Here is a 21004-nt window from a genome sequence, read left to right as displayed (position 1 = left end):
CATATGAAGTATAGGGTGCCTGTCTCATGATTCTTCATGAAGTTGGATGCTTTCATGCCTACTTAAAACAACCTCAGAATAAAAACAAGGATCATAGGTCTGCATTAAAGTTAGAACTTATATAATTCCTGAAAGGGAAGGAGACCATAAAACATTATGAATATCTTTTGTAAAAAGGAAGGAACATGCAGTGTACTTGAGAATGATAAACATCAAATTCAAGATAACCGTTTCCTCCCAGGAGGAATTAGGATTTGAGAGAAATGACCAAATAGTTTTAGCTGTAATCTTCTACTTCATAAGTTGCCAGATATTTGCATGGTGTTTATTATATTACTATCATTACTTTTCTGTGCAATTCAAATATTTTCTAATAAAAGCTTAAACAGTATGTTATGAAAAAACTATACCAGAAAGGAGGGCAGGGAGTACATATGCATGGGGCATCCCTGGTGGCTCAGAGGTTAAAGCGTCTGCCTGAAATGCGGGAGACCCAGGTTCGATCCCTGGGTCGGGAAGATCCCCTGAAGAAGGAAATAGCAATCCGCTCCAGTATTCTTACCTGGAGAATCCCATGGACGGAGAAGCCTGGTGGGCTACAGTCCATGGGGTCGCAAAGAGTCGGGCATGACTGAGCAACTTAAAAGGAGGGCAGGGGGTACATATGCATAAAGACAAAACAAACTGCTCTGGACATTGAGAATCCAGCCTGGCACTCATGGCCAGGTCACCGTAGCCTATTACACATAAACAAGCTCACAGGACACCCAGCTCAGACAAGATCATTCTGACACCATGATGACGTGAGACAAAGCAAGTCCACATAAAAGTTTTGTCTAAACACAGACAAAAACAAGGTGATTGTGCCACATCCAAAAGTACCAAAAATCTCCTCTCACTGGCAAGATGAGCATCTGTACTTTTACATTTATCCTTCTACTGATTGATCTTCATCATAGTCAACCCCCTTGCTGGTCACATTGGTTGAGATACCTTCCTATGGAATTACCTCCACTTTCTGACAGCATTTGATCTAGGGTGAAGTGCCGCTTCTTTGAGCACTTCCCACACATCATCCACCAAAATCCAAACTCTCTCAAAGAATCTGTTAAAGTCCCTCTTGGGCTTCCCAGGTGCCACTAGTGGTAAAGAACCCGCTTGCCAATGCAGGAGATACAAGAGGCGTGAGTTTGATCCCTGGGTCAGGAAGAACACCTGGAGGAGGGCATGGAACCCACTCTAGTATCCTTGCCTGGAGAGTCTCATAGACAGAGCAGCCTGGGGGCTACAGTTCATAGGGTCTCGAAGAGTCGAGTACAACTGAAGCGACTAGGCACCCATGCCTGCAAAGTCCCTCTAACTGAGAAATCCTGAGGTTCTATATGGCATATTCTCACTTGCTGCATTGAATGATAATTCATTCCACACAGGTGTGTTCCTGATGGGCTCTGATTTGAAGGGGCAAACCATTCCAAAAGGGGGTGGGATAGGACATGAAAATTTTGAAATTTTTCCCCAAGTGCTTCTGAAACTCACATCCCATTGAGAAGCATAGTTCTAGAGTTGAAGAGACTAGAAAGGAATAAGTGTGGCAAATGGTCCACAAATCACTAATTTTCTTTTTAAAAATATTAAAACTAACTGATAAGAACAACACTGTTTCCAGATCAAATAGATATTTAACATTAACAACTCTGCAAAATGATCATTTCTCTGACCTGTTATAAGCTACTAAAAAAACAAAACAAAACGAAAACTCTATTCCATTTCTACTATATTATGCACAAATGAAACATCCATTTCTCAGGATTTAGTAGTACATTGGGACTGCATTCTATTTCTGAATCATTACAAGTGAGTTTACAGCAAAAGGCATGGGACTTCTGGTGAAAAACTGACCAAAAGAAAATAAATATTTCATGACCTGAGGGTAATAGTTGTATTGGGAATATTTGTGAAAGAAACCCTGTGGATCTACATTCATGAAATTAGATGGATTGGTGGTTTTCTAATTTCTAATCACTCCAAGAAAATCAGTATTTTATCTCAGGTGATAAATAAAAGGAGAAAGGTACTTCTTAGCGGGGCAAATTTAAACCAAACCTATTTCTTCTGTGTGTGTGTATAAGGCCATGAAGATATATGTAGGCAGTTGACTTATTAGTGCAAAGCAGGGTGATATTTTTTTTAAATGAACTATAGTGTCCTTAAGAAGGTAATTGATGTCTCCTCCTTTGTTCCTGGAAGAGAGAAAAAAAAAAAAAAAAACTAAAGAGATGGAAAGACAGAGATAGACAAATTAGAAAAAGTGAAGATATGGGGAAATCACCAGAATGTTGAAGAATCATGCTACAAGAAGAGTGAAACTTTTATGCAAAGTGCCTCTTAGAGAACCTAGGAAGAGACCATGATGATGTCCCCAAACAAAGAGAACCAGAGGTCATGAAACATGTAGTCCATTGAGACTGAGCCTTGCTTCCTTCCTAACGCATCACTGGAGAAGAAGGTTGTAGAGGAATTAAATTCTTAATAGCTCCTCTCTCCCCCTCATCAGAGGCCACTGCTAACTGTGAAAACAACTGATGACTTTGAATGGCCAAAAAGACTTAGGACAACTGGCTAATTCTGTTTTGAGTGAGTGTGTTAATCTGTTTCAGTTTTGACCCTAGAATAGGGTCAAACACAGCCTCTGGCCCAAATCCAGGCTGCCATCTGTACTGGTAAGACCTGTAAGAAAAATTGTTTTTAAAAAAATTTTTAAAATGGTATTATGTGCTATGTGATGCTTTATGAAATCCCAATTTAATTGTCCGTAAATAAAGTTTTATTGGATAACAGTCCCACCCACTCATTTATACCTTGTTTATGGCTGCTGTAGGGTTAGAAGAGCAGAGTAGTTATGAAAGAGACCATTAGGTCTGTAACATGTGAAGTATTGACTTTCTGAAATCAAACATGACAGCTACTTGGCTGGATAAAGTATTACCACTCACAATTTCTCCACAGAGCAAGAATATGAAACTTTTCTCAGCTTACATACTTCCTGACACTTACAAGTATTTTTATTAATAATGGGTTTCTTCCCAAGTTGTAATTTATGAAGGTGAAAAAATCCGTTGTCCTTTTAGAGTTTCCCACCTACACTCCTTTCTCAGATCTCCTTAGGTTCCCTATATGTTACCTATTCCATAACTAGATATAATATTTAACTCAGTTGGAGCACCACCAGGCACCTCCAAGACCACTAATAATAAAGATACTAAATAGATGGTTCTGGAAGGTCAGGATAAGAGACAATAACCGCAGAAAATGTAAGGTTGAAACTTTGATGACTGTGCCTTGACATATCAAACATGTATTGAGAATCTCCTCTGTGCAAATCATGATGATAGGTTCACATCCAGAAAGATTAGATGCAAGGTCAGGCAACCAGTTTATACATGTGATTGTTTTTTAGGGCACCTGAAGTTCAGACTAATGAATTCCCAACTTCCTGAATTTTTACAGAAATCATCATTAGCTCTAAAATAAATATTGGTATTACTCAGCCATAAAAAATAATGAAGTAATGATATCTGCAGTGGAAAGAATGGACCTAGAATTGTCACACTGAGTAAAGTCAGAGAAAGACAAGTATCATATGATATTGCCTATTTGTGGAATCTCAAAAAAAAAAAGGTACAAATGAACTTATCTATAAAACAGAAATAGAGTTACAGATGTAGAAGACTAGTGGTTACCAAGGGCTAAGAGGTGAGGTAGAGATAAATTGGAAGGTTGAGGCTGATATATACACACTACTATATATAAAATAGATGACTAATAAGGACTTACTGTATAAGACAGAAAATTCTACTCAATACTCTTTAATGACCTATATTGGAAGAGAATCATAAAAGAGTGGATATATGTTTATGTATGACTGATTCACTTTGCTCATTTCACACCTGGAACTGACACACGATTGTAAATCAACTATGCTCCAATAAAAATTAAACACACACACACACGAAGGAATCAAAGCTGGGATTTTATTGTAACTAAAATAAATAAGGGGAATGGTAAATGTGAAAGAAGGGAGTTCCACCGGAAAACAGAGGATGAGTGAAGGCTCTGGGACATACACTCACACCATAAATTGTCATCTGTTTTCCAAGACAGAAGAGATGGGGCTGTTCCTCCCTCTACATACTCCTTTCAACTACGTGTCACCCTTCCTTTACAAAGTCTTTCCATGAATGCCAGCCCAGGAGTTCGTTTTCACTCCAAGTTGCTGAGGTGACAGCAGAAATGTAATGCTTGCCAGATGGAGCTCCCTCCAGGGAGGGCCCAGCGTCTGAAAGCCTCCAGGAATAGACCTGGTGAGTGGCACGGTGGGAAAAGCAGGAGACAGGAGGCCCTCATTAACCGCAGACGCCGGCCTCTGTGGGTCAGTGACCGGAGACTCACTGCCCTCAGAGGTGACACATGGGGACCTCAGAATGCCCATCCCAAATAAACAACAAAAATGCAATGCACCGAGTGAGTCACATTTCACAGACGACAGACAGCCAAACACTTGGTTTTATAGAGCTTGGGAGCGTGGAGGGAAATGACTACCCTGACACTTCCTAGAAGGTAAGTAGGAGGCAGGGAGGCTCACGAGGGAGGCACTATATATATATATAGTTATGGCTGTTTGCACAGTTGTATGGCAGAACCCAATGCAACATTGTAAAGCAATTATTTTCCAATGGAAAAAAAAAAAAAAACAGAATAAAAGCAAGTTGAAGATTATTTTAAAAAAAGAAAGTAGGTAGGAAATCAAAAAAATTCAAAAATACAAAGAAGATGGCGAGAGCTCCCAATGCAGAGCACTTCAATGTCTGATCCTATAAATTCCATTTGATTAGAGTGCAATATGTGTCTTAGACTTGGCCCTCTTCGGAGCATGTGTTCTATGCCAAAGTTCTCTCAGCCTTGAACTATTAGAATCCCCACAGTCAATTAGCTGTGTCTGGTACCCAGATAGAGTCTCCTCATCATTTGATATGTCACGTTAAATAACCATTCATTTTGTTCATCTGGTGCCTGGTAAGTTGACTGGAGCAAAGAATCGAAGGAAACAGGTTTAGGAAAGTTAAGAGTAAGTGAACTTTTAGCTGAGTTTCTGATAGCTAAGAAAATTTAAATTGGAGTTAATAGTACTGGACTGTTTTTAGTATTATAAAGTTCCTCTATAAGCTAATCAGAAGTGGCAGAATTGAGAAAAGCAGTATTTTTCAAATCTGTGTTCCAGTTCATTTCCTTAAATTCAAATTCCCTAGACCTCCAAATAAGCACTTCTTTAACATTTTTCAGTGTGAAAGGTTATTATAAATGATCCTTTCATGTCTTGAGGGCTGCTTTTCTTTCACAAAGTTGTTCAGTGCCATAATCAGAAATTTTTAAACTTTCACACAAGATTTGAGAAATTCAGTGGATCTTATCACTCAAAGAAGCTACAATCGTGTCCTCCTTCATGTTTTTGACTTCCTGATAAAGACTTTGACTACCAGTTCCCTTAGTTACAAAATTATCACTCTGCATTCTGTAAAAATAATCCTTTGAGTGGCACCCATGAGTTGTTTAAATCTGTTCCGAGAATTGCATAAATAGGATTTCAAACATAATGCTCTAAGTTGTAAAGATCCCACCTTCATGGATCTTGTGCCAATATTTCTGGCCTTTATCGTTTCCTTGCGTTTGTTATTTCAGAAAAGCTGATGATCTGGGGCTGAAGTTAGGGCAAAGAATAGAAATGTGGTTAAAATTAGGAAAGAGTAAGGAGTTTCTGGGACAGAGAGTGGGCAGTGCTTGAATCAGGATGGTCTCAGAGAGGACACAGCAGTTGGAGTAGGAAAAGCTATCTTTGCTTTTTCTCACATCTTACCTTGACTAGATATATAATAAACATTATTAACATTGTCAATGGTTTGATCTTTTCATACTGTTCATGGGTATATATATTGTCACCCTGCTTATTTAACTTATATGCAGAGTACATCATGAGAAGTGCTAAGCTGGATAAAGCACAAGCTGGAATCAAGATTGCTGGGAGAAATATCAGTAACCTCAGATATGCAGATGACACAATCCTTATGGCAGAAAGCAAAGAGGAACTAAACAGCCTCTCGATGAAGGTGACAGAGGAAAGTGAAAAGGCTGGCTTAACACTCAACATTCAAGAAACAAAGATCATGGCATCCAATCCCATCACTTCATGGCAAATAGATGGGGAAACAATGGAAACAGTGACAAACTTTATTTTCTTGGGCTCCAAAATCACTGCAGATCGTGATTGCAGCCATGAAATTAAAAGACGCTTGCTCCTTGGAAGAAAAACTATGACCAAATTAGACAGCATATTAAAAAGTAGAGACATTAGTTTGCCAACAAATGTCCATCTAGTCAAAGCTATGGTTTTCTCAGTAATCATGAAGGGATGTGAGAGTTGGACTATACAGAAAACTGAGTGCTGAAGAATTGATGCTTTGAACTGTAGTGTTGGAGAAGACTCTTAAGAGTCGCTTGGACTGCAAGAAAACCAAACCAGTCCATCCTAAAGGAAATCAGTCCTGAATATTCATTGAAAGGACTGATGCTGTAGCTGAAATTCCAATCCTTTGGCCACCTGATGTGAAGAACTGACTCACTGGAAAAGACCCTGATGCTTGGAAAATTGAAAGTAGGAGGAGACGGGGATGACAGAGGATGAGATTGTTGGATAGCATGACCGACTCTACGAACATGAGTTTGAACAAGCTGAAGGAGATGGTGAAGGACAGGGAAGCCTGAAGTGCTGTAGTCCATGGGTCACAGAGTCAGAAATGACTGAGCAACTGAACTGAACTGAATAGATGGATGAAATTTAAATAGACGGGGTTTCTCCTTGTCTTAAAATGACTACATCTTTTTAAATTCATACATGTAAGACTGAAACATTTAATGAAAGCACTGTCCTAATACAAAAGATTGTCAATATTTGTAAGTTAAGATACACAAAGGTGTATACACAAACACACACAAGAATGCAGAGCATAGTCTTTCCCAGTATTTAAAAAAAGTAAAGAATAGAAAGATTTTCAGAAAATAATTGAATTGTTGGCAAGTTTTCTTCTTCTGCATAGGCAACAGCTCAACAAAACTGTGGTTAAATTTCACAGGGACAACAGCAAATCTGAATGAAGAGGTAATTCCACGATTCAAAATACACCACTAAACAGCCACTCAACTTACCACATTTCAAAAAAAAAGCTAATGAGAAGCAAATATAAAATATAATCTCAAAGCTAATTGATGAATCAGAGTTTCATAATTAATTATTCTAAATCCATAGGCAGGAGGGTACTTAATAACAGTGAAAGTTTTTGGCATCTTGGTCACAGTAAAAGGTAAGAGGTGAATTATTGCACTGTTCCTTGAGTCTTTTGAGCCTCTTCTAATCATATCCCTGTATTTTGTTGTTGAAGTATTAACAGAATCAGAAAAACATTAGAGTGAGAAATGATCAAAAGGCAGTACCCCACTGAGAGGTGTACCAAAATTGAATTGGGGAATGATGGACAGTGGAGAATTAATGAGCATGCTATCCCAAGAGATGCACCTTCTGATAAACAGCCGGTCTGATCAACTCAGTGGTCTTCCAAGGGGACATTTCCTTTCTTACTCCTCTATGTATTACACTCACCAGCTTGTAGTCTCAATGTAAAATATTCATACAGAAAGGAGTCACACTGATAATAAAATCTCAACATCCAAAAGTTAATTTTTTAGTCTCTAGATGGTTCTCTAAGAAGGAAGTCCAGTAAAGAAATCTTGATCTGATTATTACTGCATTTCAAAATCAAACTGAAAGTTTTCTAAGTACGGAAAACTTCAGTTATAATCTGTAAGCATCTGAGAATAAGATAAGTAAAAAGCCAAGTCAAGGTTTTGGATTCCTTTATGTCCACTCTAACTTTGATGTACACCTATCTTTTTCCTTACATTTTCTATGTATTGGATTTTCATATGGCTACTCAGTTCTTTAGGATATAAATGCATTTTAATTGTTTGAATTTTAACCAGAAGTAAAATAGTATTTCTTCTACTCTAGGGGTGTCACAGAAAATTACAGTTTTGTGTCAATGTGGCTAGGCTATGGTACCCAGTAATTTAATGAAACATTAATCTAGGTGTTGCTGTGAAGGTGTTTTGTAGATGTGGTTAAGATGTGTGATTTTAAGTAGAGGAGATTACTCTCCATACTGTGCGTGGGCCTCATCCAATCGATTGAAAGCCCTCATGGGCAAAAATTGAGGTTTCCTTGAGAAGAAGAAATTCTGCTTTAAGACTGAAGCATCAACTCTGAGTTTTCAGTCTGCCGCCTACCCTACAGATTTCAGAACTGTTGGCCCCAAAATCACATCTCTTGAGCCAGTTCCTAAAAATAAACCTCTCTATGTATACTCAAAAATACATATACATGTAGGTTATACACAAAGTTTAGAACCATTGCTTATTCTTTTTTCCCTTCTCAGTGCCCATTAATCCCAGTATCAGAGATACTGGGTGAGTGTTGTTTTGGTAACTGTTTAACAAGCAACTATAGGTTTTGAAGGGGCGTCCTAATTTATAGTTTGGGAATTTCCATGGTATAAATACTCTCACCACAATTGATTTCTAGTTACCAAAATGATCCCCCTGAATTTCCAGTTGGGAATAGACACTATCACATAACACTTCTTCCTTACAGATACAAAGACATCAAGAATGTAAGTATTAACAAAATGATTAGAAAGTGATGAGTTTTGAAAATTTATTACCTTATTTTTGATACAATTAATTTAATTATAAATTTATACAATGTGATTTTTATTTTTCATAGCTTTCAGTATTTGTTGTACCTACATTTGAAATAGTTATACATAAAATAAGTTAAATACTAAAAAACAAAGTTAAAAATAAAAATGAAAACTTCATTTTATACAAGTGACTAAATTAATTGATACATGACAAGCAACTCAGTATTTTGATACAGCAGCCCAAACTAAGACAGGAAGCATGTGGCTCGGAGTATCGGAGAGTCATGTGGAGGCTCTATGAAGAGGAAAACAGCAGATTCCTGATGCCATTTCATCTCTTGGACCAAACTATGTTTGAAAACCCAAATTCTCCCACATTAGTCAATCATATATACAATGTGGTTTTTAAATAATGACTGCGTTTAACAACAGGTTCACAAAATTCCTGCAAAATTAAGCGCACTCTCATTGGCTGGAATGTGCCACTTCTGGTTGCACCATGGCATGAAGCTCAAGTATTGTGTGTTGTTGACTGGCTTCTTCTTTCAATTACTTGAGCTTCCAAGGTGGCTCAGACAGTAAAAAATCCACCTACAATGCAGGAGACCTGGGTTCCATCCTTGGGTCAGGAAGATCCCCTGGAGATGGGAATGGCTACCCATTCCAGTATTTTTGCCTGGAAAAGTCCATGGACAGAGGAGCCTGGTGGACTATAGTCCTTGGGGTCACAGAGTAGGACATGACTAAGGGAGTAACACTTTCACTTTTCACTTCAATTCCTTAGGTCTTCAAATTCAATGAAAATGATCCTAGACCAATGGAATCTGCCATTTCTACAACCCACATTGAGATCTAACAGCCAAATATCTATTTCCCTTAAAAGAAAACTGGTTCTCCCCAGCCATCTCTAGCTACTAACGTACAGTAAAGAATTTCCCAAGAGGCTAGAAAGAGTGAAATAGACTAGTTATTTTAGGAATGGGGACCTTGGCTAAACTGTGTGCTTAAAGGAAAAGTCACGATGAGTCACAAGCAGGGATAATGTCATGGAAGGGTGACTCAAGGTAACTGACCCACATTTTGCAATTTTCATTCCCAGATAGTGGCTGCTATTCCAGGACACGGGGAATAGCAGAGTTGAGCAGGAAGCTGTTCCTCTATGGTACTGTTATAAAAACCTAAGGTTCACTATCCCATAGCGATCTGCTCATGCCCACTGTTGTTAAATCCCAAACCAGTCATTATGAGTCTGTCTTATTTACCTTTGTGGTACTCATTGCCCTAGCATAGCTTTTAGCACATGGGATGTTCTGTAACAAATGGTGAGTGCATTTGACTCTTCTGTTCTTTTCAGTCATTCATCCATTCATTCACTTATTCAATTACCATTTATAACATACAATTAACAGGTTAAGTAGTATGCCTGGTGCTAAGGGATAAGAAGAGCGTGCTTAAGAAGCTTGGAGTCCAGCATAGAAAGATGCATCTATATATTAAGACCACCGTACTGATAGGCATATGACCTAAAAGAGCACATAATTCTCACCATTCACGCACCTCCGAGACCCTAAGCACAGCATTACCAACAGAAACTCTTTAATTGTAACTTGCCTACATAGTCTCTCGGTAAGCAGCAGAAGTACTGCCTATCTTTCATGTTTCAATAGCAAGCAGGAACATCCAAGGAAAGGTTTCACCTGTTTCTCTCACTTCACCCTGGTTTGCATATCTTTCAAACAAAAGGACCTTAATTCATTTAGCACAAGTCCACAAGAATTCATGTTTAAAAGAAGATAGCGTATTTCAGAGCTCATCATATGAATTAAGGGTAAGTGTTTCTTATAAAAACTTCCAATATAAATAACTAATGAGAACCTATATATAGCACAGGGAACTCCACCCAATGCTCTGTGGTATGGAAATGGGAAGGAAATCCAAAAATGAGGGGATATAGTATGGCTGATTCACTTTGTTGTACAGTGGAAAATAGTATTGTGAAGCAACTATAGTCCAATACATTTTTTTTAATTTAAACAATAAAAAGAGAAACAAAATAATCCCATTTAAAAAGTTGTGCTAAAAAAAAAAAGTTGTGTTACTCAATGCAGTAAGATTAGATCTCAATTACAAGGAAAAAAACTATTAAAAATTCCAACATATGGAGGCTAAATAACATGCTTCTGAATAACCAACAAATCATAGGAGAAATCAAAATATGCATAGAAATGAATGAAAATGAAAATGCAACAACCCAAAACCTATGGGACACTGTAAAAGCACTGCTAAGGGGAAGGTTCATAGCAATACAAACTGACCTCAAGAAACAAGAAAAAAGTCAAATAAATAACCTAACTCTACACCTAAAGCAACTAGAGAAGGAAGAAATGAAGAACTCCATAGTTAGTAGAAAGAAAGATCTTAAAAATTAGGGCATAAATAAATGCAAAAGAAACAAAAGAGACCATAGCAAAAATCAACAAAACCAAAAGCTGGTTTTTGTAGGATAAATAAAATTGACAAGCATTACCTAGACTCATCAAGAATCAAACCAACAAAATTATAAATGAAAATGGAGAGATCAAAACAGACAACACAGAAATTCAAAGGATCATAAGAGACTACTACCAGCAGCAATATGCCAATAAAATAGACAACTTGGAAGAAATGGACAAATTCTTAGAAAACTACAACTTTCCAAAACTGAACCAGGAAGAAATAGAAGATCTTAACAGACCCATCACAAGCACAGAAATCAAAACTGTAATCAGAAATCTTCTAGCAAACAAAAGCCCAGGAACAGATGGTTTCACAGCTGAATTCTACCAAAAATTTAGAGAAGAGCTAACACCTATCTTACTCAAAATCTTCCAGAAAATTGCAGAAGAAGGTAAACTTCCAAACTCATTCTATGAGACCACCATCACCCTAATACCAAAGCCAGACAAAGATGCCACACAAAAAAAGAAAACTATAGGCCAATATGACTGATGAACATAGATGCCAAAATCCTTAATAAAATTCTAGCAAACAGAATCCAACAACATATTAAAAACATCATACATCATGACCAAGTGGGCTTTATCCCAGGGTGCAAGGATTCTTTAATATCCACAAATCAATCAATGTAATACACCACATTAAGAAATTGAAAGTTAAAACCCATATGATTATTTCAATAGATGCAGAAAAAGCCTTTGACAAAATTCAAAATCTATTTATGATAAAAAAAAAAAAAAAAAAAAAAAAAAAAAAAAAAAACCTCTCCAGAAAGCAGGAATAGAAAGAACATACCTCAACACCGTAAAAGCCATATATATGACAAACCCACAGCAAATATTATCCCCAATGGTTAAAAATAGAAAGGATTTCCCCTAAAGTAAGAAACAAGACAAGGGTGCCCACTCTCACCACTGCTATTCAACATAGTTTTGGAAGTTTAGGCCACAGCAATCAGAGGAGAAAAAGAAGTAAAAGGAATCCAGATAGAAGAAGAAGAAGTGAAACTCTCATTGTTTGCAGACGACATGATCCTCTACATAGAAAACCCTAAAGACTCTACCAGAAAATTACTAGAGCTAATCAATGAATATAGTAAAGTTGCAGGATATGAAATTAACACGCAGAAATCCCTTGCATTCCTATACACTAACAATGAGAAAACAGAAAGAGGAATTAAGGAAACAATTCCATTCACCATTGCAACAAAAAGAATAAAATACTTAGGAATATATCTACCTAAAGAAACAAAGACCTATATATAGAAAACTATAAGACACTGATGAAAGAAATCAAAGAGGACACAAATAGATGGAGAAATATTCCGTGTTCATGGATTAGAAGGATCAATATTGTGAAAATGACTATGCTACCCAAAGCAATCTAAAGATTCAATGCAATCCCTATCAAGCTACCAACGGTATTTTTCACAGAACCAGAATAAATAATTTCACAATTTGTATGGAAACACAAAAAATCTCAAATCGCCAAAGCAATCTTGAGAAAGAAGAATGGAACTGGAGAAATCAACCTGCCTGACTTCAGGCTCTATGACAAAGCCACAGTCATCAAGGCAGTATGGTACTGGCACAAAGACAGAACTATAGATCAATGGAACAGAATAGAAAGCCCAGAGATAAATCCACGAACCTATGGACACCTTATCTTTGACAAGGGAGGGAAGGATATACAATGGAAAAAAGACAACCTCTTTAACAAGTGGTGCTGGGAAAACTGGTCAACCACTTGTAAAAGAATGAAACTAGAACACTTTCTAACACCATACACAAAAATAAAGTCAAAATGGGTTAAAGATCTAAATGTAAGACCAGAAACTATAAAATTCCTAGATGAGAACATAGGCAAAACACTCTCCAACATAAATCACAGTAGGATCCTCTATGACCCACCTCCCAGAATATTGGAAATAAAAGCAAAACTAAACAAATGGGACCTAATTAAGCTTAAAAGCTTTTGCACAACAAAGGAAACTATAAGCAAGGTGAAAAGATAGCCTTCAGATTGGGAGAAAATAATAGCAAATGAAACAACAGACAAAGAATTAATCTCAAAAATATACAAGCAACTCCTGCAGCTCAATTCTAGAAAAATAAACGACCCAATCAAAAAATGGGCCAAAGAACTAAACAAACATTTCTCCAAAGAAGACATACAGATGGCTAACAAACACATGAAAAGATGCTCAACATCACTCATTATTAGAGAAATGCAAATCAAAACCACAATGAGGCCATGGCTGATTCATGTCAATGTATGACAGAAACCACTACAATATTGTTAAGTAATTAGCCTCCAACTAATAAAAATAAATGGGAAAAAAAAAAAAAAAAACCACAATGAGGTACCATTACACCCCAGTCAGAATGGCTGCTATCCAAAAGTCTACAAGCAATAAGTGCTGAAGAGGGTGTGGAGAAAAGGGAACCCTCTTACACTGTTGGTGGGAATGCAAACTAGTACAGCCACTATGGAGAACAATGTGAAGATTCCTTGAAAAACCGGGAATAGAACTGTCATACAACCCAGCAATCCCACTCCTGGGCACACACACCGAGGAAACCAGATCTGAAAGAGACATGTGTACCCTAATGTTCATCGCAGCACTGTTTATAATTGCCAGGACATAGAAGCAACCTAGATGTCCATCAGCAGATGAATGAAAAAAAAGCTGTGGTACATATACACAATGGAATATTACTCAGCCATTAAAAAGAATTCATTTGAATCAGTTCTAATGAGATGGATGAAACTGGAGCCCATTATACAGAGTGAAGTAAGCCAGAAAGAAAAACACCAATACAGTATACTAACGCATATATATGGAATTTAGAAAGATGATAACGATAACCCTATATGCAAGACAGAAAAAGAGACACAGATGTATAGAACAGACTTTGGAACTCTGTGGGAGAAGGCGAGGGTGGGATGATCTGAGAGAATAGCATTGAAACATGTATATTATCAATTGTGAAACAGATCGCCAGTCCAGGTTTGATGCATGAGACAAATGCTCAGGGCTGGTGCACTAGGATGACCCAGAAAGATGGGATGGGGAGGAAGGTGGGAGGGGCGTTCAGGATGGGGAACATATGTAAATCCATGGCTGATTCATATCAATGTATGGCAAAAAACACTACAATAATGCAAGTAATTAGCCTCCAACTAATATAAATAAAAGAAAAAAAAAGTTCTGCTATTCTTCTCTATAGTATGTATATAATAGGCTGTAATGAACAGTGTTATTTCTTATAATGAAGTGAAGTCGCTCAGTCATGTCTGACTTTTTGTGACCCCGTGGACTATAGCCTACCAGGCTCCTCTCTCCATGGGATTCTCCAGGCAATACTGGAGTGGGCTGTCATTTCCTTCTCCAGGGTATCTTCCTGACTCAGGGATCGAACCCGGGTCCCTGGCATTGCAGGCTGACGCTTTAACCTCTGAGCCACCAGGGAAGCCTCATTTCTTATACTACATGTAGGCAAAAAGTTTGGAAGTCAGAGTTCAATACTATGTTGAAGCAATTAAAAAAAGCAAAGAGCCCACTTACTAATGCATACTTGTGAAACCATAATTAGCTGATGCTTCTTAAGATAGGTTGAACTGATATTATGCATGTTTTCTTCTTCAGCATCAAGATGTCCTCCTTGGAAGTATACCTAGAGATGACTAAGACATCTTTGCCATGCTTCCTAAAAGAATTTATACAGGCTTACTTTTTACTTGTGTTTCATAGATACATTATCTTGGGGCCCAGAAAAGACCCATAACTGCTAAATGCATTCAATCCTGAATACTCATTGAAACGACTGATGCTCAAGCTCAAGCTCCAATCCAGGCCAACCACCTGATGTGAAGAACTGACTCACTGGAAAAGACCCTGATGCTTGGAAAGATTGAAGGCAGGAGGAGAAGGGGACAACAGAAGATGAGATGGCTGGATGGCATCACCAACTCAATGGACATGAGTTTGAACAAGCTCCAGAAGTTGGTGATGGACAGCGAGGCCTGGCATGCTGCAGTCCATGGGGTCGCAGAGAGTTGAATAACACTGAAACACCAAACTGAACTGAGAACCAAGATGTTTAAGCAAGATTTATAAATATGCTGTCAATTTCATGCCTACTCACAGTTCATTTGCCATGTTATCTTGCTGCTGCTAAGTCTCTTCAGTCGTATCCAACTCTGTGAGACCCCATACACAGCAGTCCACCAGGTTCCCCCGTCCCTGGGATTCTCCAGGCAAGAACACTGGAGTGGGTTGCCATTTCCTTCTCCAATGCATGAAAGTGAAAACTCAAAGTGAAGTCGCTCAGTCGTGTCTGACTCTTAGCGACCCCATGGACTGCAGCCTACCAGGCTCTTCCATCCATGGGATTTTCCAGGCAAGAGTACTGGAGTCGGGTGCCATTGCCTTCTCCACCATGTTATCTTAGACATTGCCAGAAAAACTTCATATTCAAATGTTCAAAGACATCTACAATTCTACGGCCTGAATGGCATTTCTATGGGCATGCTTGGTAAAAACCGAGTTATACTGCTCCAACACTGCTCATCAGATTCAGGCCAACAGTAATTCACCAGTTCCCAGTGACCTTCTACATGTCAACTGACCAGAGATGCTGACTTATATCTCTCTTGTTCTGTAACCCATATTGTATAAATCAAACTGCTGCCTACAAATTCACCCACAGATGATGATCAATCTCAAGTTTATTGCATCTGTAATCCCACACTCCTGTTTGCTCACTCAAAGTTAGTAATTTTTACAATTGAATTTGGTGATCCTGGGGTGATATACAATAAACCAATTTACAAAGTGCTTGTTTTTGACCCTGATAACCACAGATCAGCATTCTTACTAAATTATATGACAACTTAATAGAGAATTAGGATTTACTCTTCAAAGTAAATTACTGTCGCATGGCTGTAAACTAGGGCAGAACAATTCAGAAAAGGGGCTGAGGCTAGGTAAGAATGATTAAGAACCTAATCAAATTGAACTGCATGTAAGCCTGTATGAAAAATTATTTTTCTTTCCCATAAAATACTGCAATTTTAGTAGACATCTGTAAAACCAAGATTGCAACACTCATCATATCATATAGAGTAAAGTAATAAAAGGCAAAGTGGCTAGAAATGTTGGAAGATCTATGCTACAGTCTATAAGTGTATATTTCTTTAAGTGTCTGCCTTCCTGACAATGAAACTCCATAATATCTAACCGTTTAGAAGTCATAGAGCCATTAATTTATAATAATTACTTTAATTCCCACTAACCATTTAAGATGGATGCCCATAGGTAAATATCACTCAGTCACTATTTCACAGGTGAGTGATGGAAGGCCTACAAAAAGGAGACAGTCCTTTTCCCCTGGTATCACTTTTGCAATTAATAAAGGGCAAGAGGTCTCTTTCTAAAATTTGTATATGGAGACTGAGATTTTAAAATGACATGAGATTTTAAAATGACTTCAAATGCTATGATAAATTCCATCATCCTTTCCAACAGGAGCTTTAAAATGCCATTGTTCAGGTGACAGCGGTACAGTCAAGCATTATCATTCAAAATTTGTGATTAAAGCTCAGTTATGGTTTTAAACCAAAAGAACTATATAGAATCTCAGAAGAGAAAGGAACAAAAACTCTCCTGAAATTAAAGCACATATCCCTACATAGTAAAAGGAGAAATGAAAGGCCAAATTGATTTTTTTTTTAAATTGGAGGATAATTGCTTTACAATGCTGTGTTGGTGTCTGCCGTACAACAATACAAATCAGCTATCAGTATACATATATCCCTTCTCTCTTGAGCCTCTCTCCCAACCAACCCTCCCATCTCAGCCTTCTAGATCGTCACAGAGCACCAGGTTGAGCTCCCTCTGTTATATAGCAGCTAACCACTAGCTCTTTATTTTACACATGGTGATGTATATATGGCAATGCACCTCTCTCAATTCATTCCACCATTTCCTTTCCCCACTGGGTCCACAAGTTCATTTTCTATGTCTGCATCTCCGTTCTTGCCCTGAAAATAGGCTTATCTGTACCATTTTCTAGATTCCATAAATACACACTAATATATATTTGTTTTTTTGTTTCTCTTTCTGATTTACTTCACTCTGTATAAAACTGTAATTCAAAAAGACACATGTACCCCAATATTCACTGCAGCACTATTTACAACAGCCAGGACATGGAAACAACCTAGATGTCCATTGACAGATGAATGGATAGAGAAGTTGTGGTACATATACATAATGGGCTATTACTCAACCAAATTGAATTTTAAATTACTATTACCTAAAGGCAATTTTAAAATGCCTTTACATACTGCTTTAAAGAAATACCTTATTTTTAACTGAAAATAGATCTCAATAGGAGTAAAAATTCAATACTTAAGAGACACTAGGTATAGTCACAGCCATTTTCCTCTTTGTAGTCTCTTTTTTTGCAATATATTTCTCAAATTGCCCTCAAGAGAGGCAGCATCAATAGCTTTATATATCCTATAATGGAGATGAAAACCACATGTATTGTTGCTTTTACCCAGAACTTAAAATCCTAATAGGCTAAATAACTGATTAAATTGATTAAATCAATATCACTTAATAAGGAAATACTTCATTTACCAAATTGACTCTTGCAGAATAAGACATTAATGGAAAATGAGCTCGAATCAGGCCTTAGTTTTGATGAAAAGGCTAGAGTGGGATGATTAATCGTTGGAGGGCAGACATTGCTTCAAGATGTAACTTTCATCTATGTCTATGCACCCCCTCATGGTTATTTGTCATTATAAGTTACATACTCTGTTTAGATGTCCTATATTAAATATTACTGCATTAGAATAAGAGAAAATATACATAAACATATATGTGGAGACCATTAAAAGTACACACAGAAGATAAAGGTCCAGCTTAGCACAGTTTATAACATATGCATAAGTTATTTGATTGCGCTTACTGAGTTTGTCTTCTCAGGACTTCATCATAGTTCTTTGGGTGATAAGTTTTCTGTGACACACCTAAATTCTTGAAATCTCTCCTGAGTTTAAATAATATCTCTCCTAAGAAAGCTATATGATCATCATAGTTGAAATTAATCTAACATGTCCCACATAACTGCATTACTTTTTGGTCTATTCACTTATTATACCATTCATTCCAGTGCATCTGAGTTGTAGCTATTTATGGAAGAGTCTATATTTCCATTCATCCCTTGCCACCCTCCTTCTTAAGTCCTGTGCCAAACAGAACTATTGGGAGCACAAAATTATCATGCTCAATTATACTCTGGACCTTGGCACTGCTATTCTCTCCAGAAGGAAAGCTATGAGTCTCTCTTCTGCAGCTCTTCCTCTGCCTTCCACCCCTTCTCTTCCATCAGATTTCAGCTTAAATATCTCTTCTTCTGAGACTTGCCTGACTCTTGAGTGTAGAAGAAGCCATCACTCCACTTCCTGCTATCCCATCACCTACGCATATGGCCCTGCATTACATTGCACTGCAATGACCCGTCTGTGCATCCATGTCCTTCTCAGGGACACAACCTGCTTGAGGGATGGGACTGTGTTTTTTTCATCAATGGCACTTCTACTGCCTAGCCCAGTGCCAGGCCCATAGGGGCACCCAATAAATTTTGGTTCACCAAATAAATAAAATTAAAATTGATGCACTCATGTAAATAATGGACTTCAAGTAGTAAGAATGTAAGTAATGGACTTTGTATTCCACTTTCATATAGAATACAAGAACATTAAGTCGCTCAGAAACAATAATTTAAGAGAAACATTGTTCAATCATGGAATACCTAGGAGAAGGCAGCAAAGTTGCTGAAGGCCCTGGCAACTGTCACAAATACAAAGTCTGCACTAGTGATTTTCCAACCAGTCCATCCTAAAGGAGATCAGTCCTGGGTGTTCACTGGAAGGACTGATGCTGGAGCTGAAACTCCAGTACTTTGGCCACCTCATGCGAATAGTTGACTCCTTGGAAAAGACCCTGATGCTGGGAGGGATTGGGGTCAGGAGGAGAAGGGGGCAACAGAGGACAAGATGGTTGGATGGCATCACTGACTCGATTGATATGGGTTTGAGTAGACTCCGGGAGTTTGTGATGGACACGGAGGCCTGGCATGCTGCGATTCATGGGGTCGCAAAGAGTCGGACACGACTGAGTGACTGAACTGACTGACTGATTAGTGATTTTCAAGTGGATTGGAATTCAAACTTCCTTTATTTAAGTAATTAATTTGAACTTCTATTTATATTCCTTTACAGAAATCTCTTGGTAGTGTAACTGCCCATACACGTAAATTTTAAATGAATAGAATACACCAAATGCAATCTAAAGAAGAAAATTTTAAAGTACTGATATGTCATCTTGGGCCATGGCTCAACTTGAAGCAAAAAAAAGTAGTTAGATATTTGAATTACAAGTACTATCACTACAAACATAACAGCTATAGATACAGACTAATAGCAGTACATTAGACAGGGACATGGAGTATTATAAATGGTATGGCTCCCACTGATAAGATTTTCTAGAAAAAAAGAACAGCTCTTGGTAAAAATCTCCAAATGAGACAAATGCAATTGTATCTTGGATTTATATCATATGCCTAGAAAATTCAGAGTATATTAATATTGCACAATAATGCTTCAGGTTTATAGTAAGATGGAGTTAGATTCTAGGCCTATTTCATTGTAAACAGAATATTTTGGTTACCTATCAAAGAATTTGATAGGATGTTAGAAAGTTGTGCAGAATGCACACTTTTTAGGAAACTCTCACTCATGGATGAATAGCTCTTGGTCATTTCTAAGACAAGAATGTTCTAGAGGAGATACTTGCCCTAGAAGAACACTAGACTAAATGCACGTAATTGACTTTTTAACTCTAAAATCCTAAAATATTTTACATTCTTTATCTAGCCAGAAGATATTTAAGACAAATAAATAATTGTGTGTAGAGTGTGAGCCACTGAGCTAAAACCATAGGTTGTTTTTTCATTCATTTACCTACATCTATTTATTCTTCCATTCATTCTTTCATCATTTATTTGAGTGTCTACTGTTACGAGAGGTCCCTCTGGCACTTCCAAATAATTAACCGCCTTGGAATTTTCTAGAGAAAAATCAGCCTTGTGCTCTAGTTTGAAAATCCCATTGATTGTCCTCCAGCTCAACCATCCTCCCAAGTGTCCTTCTGTTGAGTGCACTGAGGTAGATGGAGAAAAAGAATTCCTCCCAAACAGATGAAAATCAGTTTCTCATTTAAAGTGCAAGGAGATTTCAATCCTTTACTCTGCATAATCCTTCCAATTTCCTGGAGAAATTCCCAGAAATAAGGCAGGGAGTCAGAGGTTGAGTGAACCTGAACAAACCTATTAGAAGAACATCTGACAGTTTTTCCAGACAATCTCCCAGAAGCTATTCTATTTCGCTGACACTCCGTTTCATTTTCTTTTCCAACACACTCTTAGACAATGGATTTTTGATAGCACATTTTGTGAGAGGAATCTTTAGCTATCTCTTGGGGGGTATGTTCCTGACACTTTGCCCAACACACTGTGGAGAGCAAATGGTAGAGCAAGAATTTGTTTCATCATCTCACTGTGCAAATGGCTGTAATTTACAAGGTTGGAAACACATATCCTCTTGGGATTCCCAGTAAATTCTCCTTT

At 37.7% G+C, this 21004-nt stretch overlaps 1 protein-coding gene and 1 non-coding gene across 3 annotated transcripts in view; one reads left to right on the top strand and one right to left on the bottom strand.

Moving 5' to 3' along the window:
- GPC6 (glypican 6) overlaps positions 1 to 21004 on the bottom strand; it is a 1181547-nt gene that overhangs the window by 885872 nt on the left and 274671 nt on the right. The gene's annotated exons all lie outside the window — the stretch shown is intronic.
- TRNAF-GAA (transfer RNA phenylalanine (anticodon GAA)) lies at positions 447 to 518 on the top strand. The gene has a single exon. It is a non-coding gene; the product is annotated as a tRNA-Phe (tRNA).

Source organism: Muntiacus reevesi, chromosome 11 (assembly GCF_963930625.1).
Source record: "Muntiacus reevesi chromosome 11, mMunRee1.1, whole genome shotgun sequence".
NCBI classification, from domain to species: domain Eukaryota; kingdom Metazoa; phylum Chordata; class Mammalia; order Artiodactyla; family Cervidae; genus Muntiacus; species Muntiacus reevesi.
This window is presented reverse-complemented; position numbering and strand designations above follow the sequence as displayed.